Source organism: Lactuca serriola, chromosome 8, assembly GCF_051521515.1.
Source record: "Lactuca serriola cultivar US96UC23 chromosome 8, Lser_US96UC23_V15, whole genome shotgun sequence".
In the NCBI taxonomy this organism is placed as follows: Eukaryota; Viridiplantae; Streptophyta; class Magnoliopsida; order Asterales; family Asteraceae; genus Lactuca; species Lactuca serriola.
The window spans coordinates 210,229,586-210,244,234 of NC_136415.1; positions in this window are offsets into that span (position 1 = coordinate 210,229,586).

A 14,649-nucleotide genomic window follows, 5' to 3' on the forward strand; every position below is an offset into this window, starting at 1 on the left:
ATCCTACAGATTTTAAGAAGAAGGGGATTACTTTAAACTCCTCTAGAATTCCAAATGATAAGGAAAAGGTGACTGGTTTAGAAATCCTCTAGAATTCCAAATGATGGAAAGGGGACCTTAATTGCTAATTAAGTGTTTTTCAAATGTATATATGGATTCTAAGGTACCAGGTTGCTACAACGATTATGGAGAACATCCTTTATCCTCTAAAACTTTCAACCATTCTAGTCTATCCAACTCCTTGCTCAGGGTTAGATGTGCATTGGTCTGATCACAAACAACATAGGTGCGCATTTCGGATTGATTTATGGTATGACTTATGTATGGTACTAACCCTAATTGAGGCGTCTGACCTAAAGGGTTGAGTTTCTAGTTCTAGTTAAAGGGATGTTAAAATTTTATTAAGTGTTCTCACTGCGGGGCAGAGTATATATAAACTCATATATTATGAATGGTGGGATTTGTAGTATTATTAGATTTTGTTTTGTTCTTCCCGACTACCGACCACAAATGACAGCCAGACATCGTAATTAATCGAGAAGTAGTGTCATTAATAATAATTTTATTTGAAGTTGGTTTGCTATAGTTGTATTCCTTTTTCGAGGATACGAGTTCTCTATAGCCAGTTTAGCTTTGATACAATTTTGTCACCCACAAGCCAAGGCAGAACACGCTGGGAGTGGGACTAAGTTCATGCATCACTGATAAATCGAATATATAACACAAGTACAACGATAAACAAAACAACATTTATATTTCATCATAAGGTTTGAATACAAGGTTCTTTGATAGCTTCATTTTATTTACTTCTTTTTATATTTTTTTAGCACATTTCATTCGCATTTTAGTTAATTTCCATGCATATTTTCCTTTTTGTTATTTTTATGACCGTTTTCGGGTATTTTCAAGTTTCATGAGTATAATTGCAGATTTTAAGGAGACTAGCGGAGCGGGATCTCTTGGGAGGCGATTGGGCTTGAAAGGAAATGGGGATTTCGTGCGTGATGGCTATGGAGGTGATTCATGGAATGGACTTGTCAAGTGCTTGAAGGCTTGGAAGAATTGAGCTTTAAATTTGAAAGATGCGGGAGAATTCTTACGTGTGCAAGCTCGATGTTTGGGAGTTTACGGAAGCTTTGATTGATTTGGAGAGGCAAATTGGACTCAAATTGAAGAAATATTGAAGAAAAATGGGCTAGAAGGTGATTGGACTCGAACTGGGCCAATGGACTAGCTGTGGGGGCCCAAGACTTGAAGAAGCCCAAAAATCCGTTGCAGTCACGCGACCCGCGTTAGATTCCCCACGGCCCACGTGGATTCCTGACAAGGGCAAATTAGGGATTTTGTCTAGAGCTCTATATTGGGATGGTTGGTGTGCCTCTTCATCTTAATCTTGGATGTCCGATTTTGACACTTTCTCTCTGGATTTTGGAGCACTTTTGAAGGCCAAGAACACCTCAAGAACATCTTCTTTTCACATCTTGATTATTGTAAAATGTTTGGTACAATCTTCTACAACTTTGTTACTTGAGTTTATCCATGCTTGGCTAAACTAATCTTTGTTGACTTTTTGTTGAATCCTTTGAATTTTGTTGACTGTTGAAGAATCCATAAACTTGTTCTTAGATCTTTATAGAAATGTTTGTGTTTTAACATATTATAACTACTAGTATGTTTTTATTCATGAGTTTAAATGTGTTTGTGGTGATTAGTTGGCTAATTTCTTGATTAAGCCAAGGATCCTCAAATTAGCAAGCAACAGAGGATTTTTGTGTTGTTTTTGCTTCACACAATCATAAAAACATTTTCTCCAACTTGGTAGTGAAAGCAATTGACTCCTCTTGGATTTGGTGACTTTTTAGTTCTTAATGCTAGTTGACTTTCACTAATTCCATGCTTAATAGAAATTGTGACTTTGACTAAGGAAATTGTTATGACTTCTCTAACCATTTCGACAATTAAGAAATGTCTAGGTAATCTCAAGCTCCTTGGATTAATTACTATAGCCAAATTAATGATTTAAAACAAGTATTGCACCATTGGATTCTAATGATATGTTCATCAAAAAGTCAACGTGAGGAATCCCTAAGTCAACCATCTCTCCCTTATTGATTTTACATCAAATCTTGTTTTTGTTAAATTGTCAATTTAAATCATAGTTTAATTCTAGTTTGTTTCAAGTATTTCAAAACACCAAAACCCCCGATTTTTAATTTATTGTCATTTAGCAAGTATTTTTACAAAGAGATCTTTTTGATGGATTTATTAAATTGAAAAATCTCCGTGGATTTGATCCCTTTACCACTATACACTATTTTAGTGTAAAAGGTTTAGGGTTATTAATTTTGTTGGCCTCGACCACCACCAAATTTTGGCGCCGTTGCCGGGGATTGGTTTTTATTTAATCAGTTTGTTTCTCTATTCAAAGATCTCATTGTGCAGGTACTCTAGTTTAAAACTTAAAAATTGAAGAAAGAAAGTGTGGTTTGGGAATGAACACTATTAGCATTGAAGATAAACTTTTTGATCTAGCTAAGTTAGTTATGATGATTGAAAGTGACCAAAGTGTGCAGCCCACACCTCTTCTTTGTGATTTTTGTGCCCAAAATGGACATCAATCCAACATGTGTCCATATTTACAAGGAGAATGGGAAGAAGTGCAAGAGAAGGGAAGCTACTACTGGTCAAACCAATGGAGTTATGATCAACCTCAACATGATCAATGGTGGGACAACAACCAAGCTTGGGGATACAACCAATACCAAAGCTCATACCAAGGATGGAGAAGTGACCAATACCAACAACCTCCACAGTTCCAACATCCATATCCTCCACCTCCTCAACAACCTAAAACGCCAAACTTGTCCTTAGAGGACATTGTGAAGAGCATTGCCACATCTACCCAAAATTTCCAAGAAACAACGCAAGCTAGCCTCAAAAGCTTAGAGCAATTAATAACACAACTTGCTCAAACAATAAGTATAATGGAAGATCGAGACAAACTACCATATAAAGAGAGCCCATGTGCCATTCCTTTGAAAGATGAGAAAAGTTTTGATGGCCCAAAAGTGTTATATGGAGAAGAGGAAGACAGAGTAGAAGTGGAAGAGGTTATCAAAGAGGAAGAAGAAATTGAGAAAGATGTCAATGAACCTATAGAGGAAGTGTTGGGTGCTAAATAAAGAGAGGTTGAGCCACCCACTACCACTGAGAAACTAACTCCAGTGGGAGACCAACCACAAGAGACGAAAATTATAAATTTGTCGGACCCTTCAAATGATATGTATCTCGAGAAAGAGCACGCTAAACCGGTCACATACTCAACCACCATGTCAAAGACGGAAGAGTTGGTCACCTTACCAAGTACAAGAAAAAATATGGTTGGATGATTGCTATTATCAAAGGTCTAAGTCCGGTATGGTTCTCCCGTAAAAAGAAAGTCAAATACAAGAAAAGAGTCCCAATGCAGGTGTGGAAACTAAAAAATGTCAACACGGGGCAACTTTTCAAGGTTAATGGACATCCGTTGAAGCCTTTCTATGGAGGTTTTGATGCAAATGTCCAACTCATCATCCGTTTGGACACCCCACAATATTGAAGAAAAGATTGGAGGAAGTCTCACCAAAGACGTTAAAGAAGGGCATTTTTGGGAAGCATTGTGCTTTCGTCTTTCATTAACAGAATAAAATGATTCTGAAAATGTTTTTTTTTTTGTTTTAAAAGTGTTCATTTTTGAGAAATTTCAAGTTTTACTCTCACCTTTGGTCCAAACCTTTTGTTGTGTTTTTGAATCCGGGACTTTGCGGGAATCCTTTTGGCCAAAAATCAAATTGTTAGAAAATTTTCAAATTTTGAAGTGCAGGAAGTCACGTGGCATGCGTGAAAATCAAAGCGGCCCGCGTAAGGTCTTGTGCGGCTTATGTGCGGCCCACTCCTTTCCCGCGTAGAAGAATCACCTCCAACCCTGTTCAGCACACGCGGCCAGCGTGCGGGTTCCATGCGGCATGCGTAAGACTTTGTGTGGCCATCATGCGGGTTCCATGCGGCCCACACAGATTTCCGATTGTTTGCCATTGTCAAGCTTCAGGTACTGCGGCCTCCATGCAGCCAGCCCGCGGCCTGCGTGCCTCATCCCAAAAAATTATTCTAGCTCTTCTATTCACTCGAGGGAAAAATAAGGAAAATAGACGCGGCCTCTACGCGGCCCGCGCCCCGCCCGCGCTCTACACAAAAACTCGATTTCCCGGAGATCTACCGGTCAGAATCCCGCGAGACCACCACCATTATTCACCATTTTGCCTCCTTTATAAACCCCTATGCTCTACTCAACCCTATGATTAAGGCCATTTCCGCCCTTTCCTTAAGCATTGAGGACAATGCTTGTTCTTAAGCTTGGGGTGGGGCATTTCCCTTTCTTTTAATTTTTCATGCATATTTTTGTTAGGTTGCATATCATATTAGTTTAAGTTAATTTGCATTCATTTTTTTTATATTATAAAATTTCAAAAAGATTTTATTTTCTTCTTTTCCACGTTTTATTTTTGCATAACATTTAGCTTAGTTTATTATCATTCATGCATTTTTGTTGTCTGTTTATTCTTACCCCCTTGGATGCCATGGATCAGGTTCATAGTTATTGTATCATTATTGGTCAAGGATCTTGTTGCTATCTCACCTATCGTACCGGGACCACTAGCTATAGTTTGGGACTTCATACTTGGGATCAGATGCTGGAAGCTTAAAGAGTAAGTGATCATGGCCAACTAGTTTCATGAAGAATTATGCATACAATACTAACAATTGTAGGATATGCTATAGCAATGGATGTTCTTAGCCTTGCGGTCACTACCACTGAGAGGATCACACTTGATCATGTTTGAACTGTTAGGATGAAGAATTGGTGGTTGTCCCTGAGTAGAATTCATATCCGGTCTCTTTACATCACAATATCCTTTTTGCGATTTTCTTATGATTTCAGAGAGTCTTTTAGTCCACTTTTGGACATTTTCATCATCTTTGAAAAATCACAAGTTTGAAAGGAGCTTACATTACATCTTTATGCTCCACACATGGTCATTTTTACACTTAGGCCATTCAGATTATATCACTACCCTTTGTTCCACTTACACACTTTTGGGAACCAAATTATGAGTAAAAAGGTTCTTGTTAAAATTTTTGATTGTTGATACCTTACCTTCAAGTGTATATTAATAAAAGAGAGAGAGAGAGAGAGAGAGAGAAAGAATAGCATGTGAATTTTCAGCTGCAACTATCTTAAATAGGTGGCCGGTTCAATTATTGAACAAATTTTCCAACATTTTGGTCACTTGGAATTTGATATTAATTTGTATAGGATTGTTTTATTGTATATAGATCGAGTTGTTTTTTCGCAAATTGGTAATTCTAGGGAGACTGTCGAGTCGAACACTACAGGAGGTTTGGGCCAACACTAGGTGAACCGATTCCTACAACGGTGCCCGAGCAGTTAAACCTAATTACACATGAGAGAAACCGAAAGACGTAAGATCAGAGTGAACACTTAAAGAAGAGCTCCACACGAGCCCATCCAACTGCTTTCTCCTTACTACATATGTTCTTCATTGTATGCATGTTCCATTGGGGCTGCGACTGCTCATCCCTCGCTACTCACCTAAAGGAGTTGTCCTGGATGGGGTTTATGGTTCCATTGTCATCAGATAAAAATTCATGAGGTAATAGCAAGATCAATTCTGACCAAGGTTGACTAACGGTGATCAGGTTCCGCGGTTCTATCCATTCTTTTTATTTTACTTAGGACAGTTCATCCCGAGTGCATTTTAGTCTTGTCTTACTTGAGGAAAGTAAGGTTTAAGCTTGGGATGACTTGATAGCGTCATTTTATTTACTTCTTTTTATAGTTTTTTTTAGCACGTTTCATTCGCATTTTAGTTAATTTCCATGCATATTTCCTTTTTTTTATGACCGCTTTCAGGTACTTTCTAGTTCCGTGAGTATAATTACAGATTTTAAGGAGACTAGCAGAGCGGGATCTCTTGGGAGGCGATTCGGCTTGAAAGGAAATGGGGATTTTGTGCTTGATGGCTATGGAGGTGATTCATGGAGTGGACTTGTCAAGTGCTTGAAGGCTTGGAAGAATTGAGCTTTAAATTTGAAAGACGCGGGAGAATACTTGAGTGTGCAAGATCGATGTTTGGGAGTTTACGGAAGCTTTGAGTGATTTGGAGAAGCAAATTGGACTCAAATTGAATAAATATTGAAGAAAAATGGGCTAGAAGCTGATTGGAGTCGAACTGGGCCAATGGACTAGTTGTGGGGGCCCAAGACTTGAAGAAGCCCAAAAATCCGTTGCAGTCACGCGACCCACGTTAGATTCCCCACGGCCCACGTGGATTCCTGACAAGGGAAAATTCAGGATTTTGTCTAGAGCTCTATATTGGGAAGGTTGGTGTGCCTCTTTAGCCTAATCTTGGATGTCCGGTTTTGACACTTTCTCTCTGGAGTTTGGAGCACTTTGAAGGCCAAGAACACCTCAAGAACATCTTCTTTTCACATCTTGATTATTGTAAAATGTTTGTTACAATCTTCTCTAACTTTGTTTACTTGATTTTAGCCATGCTTAGCTAAACTAATATTGGTTGCCTTTTTGCTGAATCCTTTGAACTTTTGTTGAATGATGAAGAATCCATGAATTTGTTCTTAAATCTTTGTGGAAATGTTTGTGTTTTAACATATTATTACTACTAGTATGTTTTTATTCATGAGTTTAAATGTGTTTGTGGTGATTAGTTGGCTAATTTCTTGATTAAGCAAAGGATCCTCAAATTAGCAAGCAAGAAATGATTTTTGTGTTGTTTTTGCTTCACACAATCATAAAAACATTTTCTCCAACATAGTAGTGAAAGCAATTCACTCCTCTTGGATTTGGTGACTTTTCAGTTCTTAATGCTAGTTGACTTTCACTAATTACATGCTTAATGGAAATTGTGACTTTGACCAACGAAATTGTTATGAGATTCTCTAACCATTTCAACAATTAAGAAAAGTCTAGGTAATGTTAAGCTCCTTGGATTACTGTAGCCAAATTAAGGATTTAAAACAAGTATTGCACCATTGGATTCTAATGATATGTTCATCAAAACGACAAAGTGGGGAAACCTTAAGTCAACCATCTTCCCCCTATTGATTTTATATCAAATTCTTATTTTTGTTGAATTGCCCATTTAAATATTAGGTTAATTCTAGTTTTATTTCAAGTATTTTAAAAGACCAAACCCTCTCCAATTTTATTTTTTTTGTTATTTTTCAAGTATTTTTACAAAGTGATTTTTCATAGAGTTATAAATTGAACCAATCTCCATGGATTCGACCCCTTTACAACTATAGACTATTTTAGTGTGTAATATTTAGGGTTATTACTTTTTCTGGCCTTGACAACCACCATTCTTACAAGTGATAATAGATAGTAGTTCCCTTAAACAGGTTGGATGATAATAAAAATAAACCACTAAGTTGTTCGCAATCCACGACTAATCTTCTATCTAAAAGCATGTCTATTGATCTCCTGAGAATACATTGAAGTTTGAGGGTCAACACAAAGGTTGGTGAGTTGTGACATCCCTATTTTCACGGCCAGAAAAGACCGATTTTGTTTATGCTTTATAAAAATCAGAGTATCTCTTTTAATAAAAACGTTGCGGAATTTGTTCGCAGTAAAACATGACAAATACGTTATCAAAGAAGTTCCGAGGAAAAGTATTTTTATTCATTTTAAAACATTTGGATGTCATCAATACAGAAACATAAGCATAAACAGAACTTACATTCATTATCACTAGTGATCTATATCTCCTTAATCTCCCAGTGTAATGTGACTTCATATCAACACCTGTGATATAAATAAACTGAGTGGGTCAGGTTAGGAAACTTGGTGAGTACATTGGGTTTTCAACCCACAATAATATAATTATTATGTTTAAATAATCAAACAATCAACCCAATTACACATCCCCATTATCTTCTTTACTCTTAAGGATCTATCCTAAGAGTCATCTATCCAACATTCGTTTACTCCGAAGTCCCTTGCTTCCAGGGTTATAGGACTGGCACTAAATTCATAGATGCCAATGCTCGTTCGTAAAGCACTAATTCCATAGCTGCTATAGTATATTCATCGGGTACTAAATCCATAGCTACCAGTGTTTATCTAGTAGGTACTAAGTCCATAGCTACCAATTCCTAACAGGTACTAAGTCCATAGCGACCAGTGTTTATCTAGTAGGTACTAAGTCCATAGTTACCAATTCCTAACAGGTACTAAGTCCATAGCTACCAGTGTTTATCTAGTAGGTACTAAGTCCATAGCTACCAATTCCTAACAAGTACTAATTCCATAGCTACCAGTGTATATGTAGTAGGTACTAAGTCCATAGCTACCGGTGTTTATCTAGTAGGTACTAAGTCCATAGCTACCAGTGTTTGTCAAATAGACACTAAGCCCATAGCTGCCAGTGTTATTTATTAGGCACTAAGTCTCTAGCTGCTTATGTTTACTCACATCATCGTTTCTCTCTCATCATTCATCTAACCATGTCATCCCCAACGTATTTGTATATATGAAATACGTTTATAGTGTAAATCATTTTAAAACATGTATAAAAACGTTTATCCAACATAGACAGCAAGTACTCAGATAATATGCACACATAGCACGTAATTTATATAAATTACTTCATATCTATGTTTAAGATGAAAGTCACTATGCACTCACTTGATTAGGTGGTGATTCCGAACTCAGACAGCGCTTCGTTATCTCAAAACAATTTTCCTCGACAAAACCTAGTATCAATACCACTAGGGTTTAGTCTTTAACGTTAATTGCGACTAATTAATAGTCTAGCTATTATTACTATTATATAAGCGTTAAATAACACTTAATATAACTCATAATAATAGTCCAAATAATGATTTTAAGGTCCTAATAATGTTACTATAATTAAATAAAAGCTATATTAAATATAGTATAGGCGTAGCTCACTTACAGCGGGTTTTTATTAAAAATCGGGCTTCGCTAGAGCAGCGTTTCCGAGCCGAAAGCTTTTCTTCTCGAAGCCGTTGGGCTCTCCGAGGCTTTCTTCTCATGCTAGGGAGGTTCCATACACTTGGGAGGGGTTTAGGGAGGTTAGAGAGAAGTTAGAGAGAGAAAGAAAGGCTTATGGTGTGAAGAAATTATGAAGAGTTCATTTCTTATTTATAGGAAATTTATAGTAAAGTAGTCTCCAAGCTTTGTCCGTATCTTTCGCGTACGAGCTCCGTTTTCTATGTTCTTTCTATCCACGCATTGGTATTTACGAGTACTACAACTTTCATTTACAGTCCGTCGGCTAATTCCCCTTCTATCTCAGATTTACAAAACTGTATCGAATTCGCTGCGCTCGAAAAGTAGAGACTAAGCTTCGTCCATAAATTTCGCATACGATCTCCATTTTTGTCGATATTTATATCCACGCGTTGGTTTTTATGATTACTACAACTTTCATTTAGACCTTGTTGGCTAATTCTCATTCTATCTCAGATTTACAAAACTGTATCGAATTTGTCGCACTCGAAAAGTAGAGACTAAGCTTTGTCCATAACTTTCGCATACGAGCTTCATTTTTGACGTTATTTATATCCACGTGTAGGTAAAAATAAAATCTACAACTTTCCTTTTTACTCCGTCGGCTAATTCTCTACGGATCTTAAATTTAACAGTAGGAGGTGATTACACTGCTAAATGTCCGCGTAAAATTCATAACTTTTACATACAGACTCCGTTTTCGTTCGTCTTTTTGTCGTTGAGTTCCTATTAATGAGATATTAAACTTTCATTTAGGTCGCGTAAGCCAAAAACTGCTTGAAATAAAATTCGAGTTTCAGGCCATGTACCGCTATGCTAAATCTAAGAAAAATCATAAATTCCTCATACAAAGTCAGATTTGGGCGCTTTTTTTATGGACACTCTTGGTTTAAGATTTTCTATGACTTTTGTTTAGATCACTAAGGCTAAAGGTCTCTCTATCATAAATTCAGTATTTACGCTTCCCGTTGCCGTGTCGGTTCCGTCGCGAAACTTCGACGGGTCATAACTTCGTCGTTATAACTCGAATTTCGGCATTCTTCATTTCTACGGAACCCTTGAGACATATTCTACAACTTGATTAAGATTATTTATTCTAAATAATATTTTGTCGAAAATTCGTTTTCGACCCCTATTATCTCTAAATTGACTAGCCCTGATCTACGGGCGTTACAATTATCTCCCCCTTAGGATGATTACGTCCCGGAATCATCAAAGAAACATGGCTCACTTGATGACTCCATACGTTCTCTCTTCATCCTACGAAATAACTGTAACTTTGATGTGTCTTCAAACGAGTATATAACCCTAAGATTTCCTTACTATAGGCGGTGCCTGATCTTGGACTAGTTCCTTATCTCACGTTGGACTCCTAATTATGACCTTCAAGCACAATCTCGATCCTTACTGGAGACTGATTCTTCCTCTTAACAATCATAGGATTACTACCGTGCATCAATGTGTCGTGTTCTAATGACCTATCATCATATGTAGCAATGCTTAGACTCAGGTCTGTTAGAGTCAAATTCCGAAATGGAATATGCCTTCATTCATGGTCTAATGTGATATAATCACATTTTAACATGTAGCATTTCTACCTACTAACTTCTTTAACAACGAGCTCAATACTTCTATTGATCGCTTTGATTTCAATCGTTTGGTTTAAGTCAGGCGCTACATCAAACTTGGTTCTCTGAACCAAGTAACCTACTCATCGTAGTCGGACTCAATGTGATATCACCACTAGGGTCAGGATAACAACAATCTTCTTAGTCATTACCGAAACAATGGTAACGACATACTAAAATAAAACAAAATCAATTACTAGCTTCTTGGTAACCTTGTGACTTTCCCTGATCCAAGTGTGAGTCCTGTGCTTCCGGTAGTATAGGCCTCTACTACCATTCACACCTACTCATACTCGTTCCAAGTATTATTCGTAGTTTTCCAAGTCATTATCACAAAAAAACAATTTTAACACATAAAAATGTGTCCAAACAATCAGAAAATTTTCCCTTAGACTTTACTAGGACTTCTTCTCTGCGTATCTTCAATCATCAATTCTGCTTCAACTTAGTTGGTGGTGGAAATTCCATACGATGGGATAACTTCATTGATTATACTAGAAGTTCTTTCTTTTTGTTAATCGAAAGTGTACTTCTCCCATACTAGACATATTTATTTATTATACACATTCTAAAGGCAAGATACCTCTCTTACGATATCTTCCAACAAGCGTCATTCACTATCGCAAGCCTCCTCATTTCCTCCATTTACTCAATTCGCTACGAGCCTTCACCATGAAGTTACATTCACGAAAGCATTCGTTCAGCGCATCGAGACGAGAATATATAATGAGAAGATTTTAGACGCATAATCCTGTTTCTTACTTCGAAAAGTTACATGCCAGTTCTAATACCGTAATTAAATGTTTAGAAATCTGAACACATAAAATTTCCAGATCTGGTCGGCAACAGACCATAGATCCGATCATATAATGCATATCATGAATTATTTAGCACATAAAAGCATGTTAGGAATTCTCCCTAAATAAGCTAGTGTTTGTGTCTATTCATGTGTATTACCTAAATTTTATTAGACACACTCCTCACAATCATTGCTTAGCATTCTAAGTTTAAGTCTAGAAATAAATCCATATTCCTAGTTCGCTTAAACTAATGCTCTGATACCAACTGTGACGTCCCTATTTTCACGGCGAGAAAAGACTGATTTTGTTTACGCTTTAAAAAAATTAGAGTATATCTCTTTTAACAAAAACAATGCGGAATTTGTTCCCATTAAAACATGATAATTACGTTATCAAATAATTTCCGAGGAAAAGTATTTTTATTCATTTTAAAACATTTGGAATGTCACCATCAATACAGAAACATAAGCATAAACAGAACTTACATTCATTATCACTAGTGATCTATATCTCCTTAATCTCTCAGTGTAATGTGACTTCATATCAACACCTGTGATATAAATAAACTGAGTGGGTCAGGTTAGGAAACCTGGTGAGTACATAGGGTTTTCAACCCACAATACTATTATTATTATGTTTAAACAATCAAACAATCAACCCACTTACACATCCCCATTATCTTCTTTACTCTTAAGGATCTATCCTAAGAGTCATCTATCCAACATTCGTTTACTCCGAAGTCTCTTGCTTCCAGGGTTATAGGACTGGCACTAAATTCATAGATGCCAATGCTCGTTTGTAAAGCACTAATTCCATAGCTGCTATAGTTTATTCATCGGGTACTAAATCCATAGCTACCAATGTTTATCTAGTAGGTACTAAGTCCATAGCTACCAATTCCTAACAGGTACCAAGTCCAAAGCGACCAGTGTTTATCTAGTAGGTACTAAGTCCATAGCTACCAATTCCTAACAGGTACTAAGTCCATAGCTACCGGTGTTTATCTAGTAGGTACTAAGTCCATAGCCACCAATTCCTAACAGGTACTAAGCCCATAGCTACCAGTGTATATGTAGTAGGTACTAAGTCCATAGCTACCAATTCCTAACAGGTACTAAGTCCATAGCTACCGGTGTTTATCTAGTAGGTACTAAGTCCATAGCTACCAATGTTTGTCAAATAGGCACTAAGCCCATAGCTGCCAGTGTTATTTATTAGGCACTAAGTCTCTAGCTGCTTATGTTTACTCACATCATCTTTTCTCTCTCATCATTCATCTACCCAGGTCATCCCCAACATATTTGTATATATAAAATACGTTTATAGTTTAAATCATTTTAAAACATGTATAAAAACGTTTATCCAGCATAGACAGCAAGTACTTAGATAATATGCACACATAGCACGTAATTTATATAAATTACTTCATATCTATGTGTAAGATGAAAGTAACTATGCACTCACTTGATTAGGTGGTGATTCCGAACTCAGACAGCGCTTCGTTATCTCAAAACAATTTTCCTCGACAAAACCTAGTATCAATACCACTAGAGTTTAGTTTTTAACGTTAACCGCGACTAATTAATAGTCTAGCTATTATTACTATTATATAAGCGTTAAATAACACTTAATATAACTCATAATAATAGTCCAAATAATGATTTTAAGGTCCTAATAATGTTACTATAATTAAATAAAAGCTATATTCAATATAGTATAGGCGTAGCTCACTTACAGCGGGTTTTTATTAAAAACCGGGTTTCGCTAGAGCAGCGTTTCCAAGCCGAAAGCTATTTTTCTCGGAGCTGTCGGGCTCTCCGGGGCTTTCTTCTCATGCTAGGGAGGTTCCCTATACTTGGGAGGGGTTTAGGGAGGTTAGAGAGAAGTTAGAGAGAGAAAGAAAGGCTTATGGTGAGAAGAAATTAAGAAGAGTTCATCTCTTACTTATAGGAATTTTATAGTAATGTAGTCTCCAAGCTTCGTCCGTATCTTTCGCGTACAAGCTCCATTTTCTACATTCTTTATATCCACGCATTGGTATTTACGAGTACTACAACTTTCATTTAGACCCCGTCGGCTAGTTCTCCTTCTATCTCAGATTTACAAAAACTGTATCGAATTCGCCGTGCTCGAAAAGTAGAGACTAAGCTTCGTCCAGAACTTTCGCATACGATCTCCGTTTTTGTCGATATTTATATCCACACGTTGGTATTTACTATTACTACAACTTTTATTTAGACCTCGTTGGCTAATTCTCATTCTATCTCGGATTTACAAAACTGTATCGAATTTGTCGCGCTTGAAAAGTAGAGACTAAGTTTTGTCCATAACTTTCGCATACAAGCTTCGCTTTTGACGTTATATATATATATATATATATATATATATATATATATATATATATATATATATATATATATATATATATATATATATATATATATATCCACACGTAGGTAAAAATAAAATCTACAACTTTCCTTTTTACTCTGTCGGCTAATTCTCTACCGATCTTAAATTTAACAGTAAGAGGTGATTACACTGTTAAATGTCCGCGTAAATTTCATAACTTTTACATACGGACTCCGTTTTCGTCTGTCTTTTTGTCGTTGAGTTCCTATTAATGAGATATTAAACTCTCATTAGGTCACGTAAGCCAAAAACCGCTCGAAATAAAATTCGAGTTTCGGGCCATGTACCGCGATGCCAAATCTTAGAAAAATCATAACTTCCTCATACGAAGTCCAATTTGGGCGTTCTTTTTATGGACACTCTCAGTTTAACATTTTCTACGACTTTCGTTTAGTTCGCTAACGCTGAAAGTCGATCTATCGTAAATTCACGATTTATGATTCCCGGTGTCGTGCCAGTTCCGTCGCGAAACTTCGACGGGTCATAACTTCTTCGTTATAACTCAGATTTTGGAGTTCTTTATTTCTACGGAACCCTTGAGATATATTCTACAACTTGGTTAAGATTATTTATTCTAAATAATCTTTTCTCAAAAATTCGTTTTCGACCCCTATTATCTCTAAATTGACTAGCTCAGATCTACGGGCGTTACATGAGTGTTACAGTTTTTCTTCTTAACCACAGTATAATACTT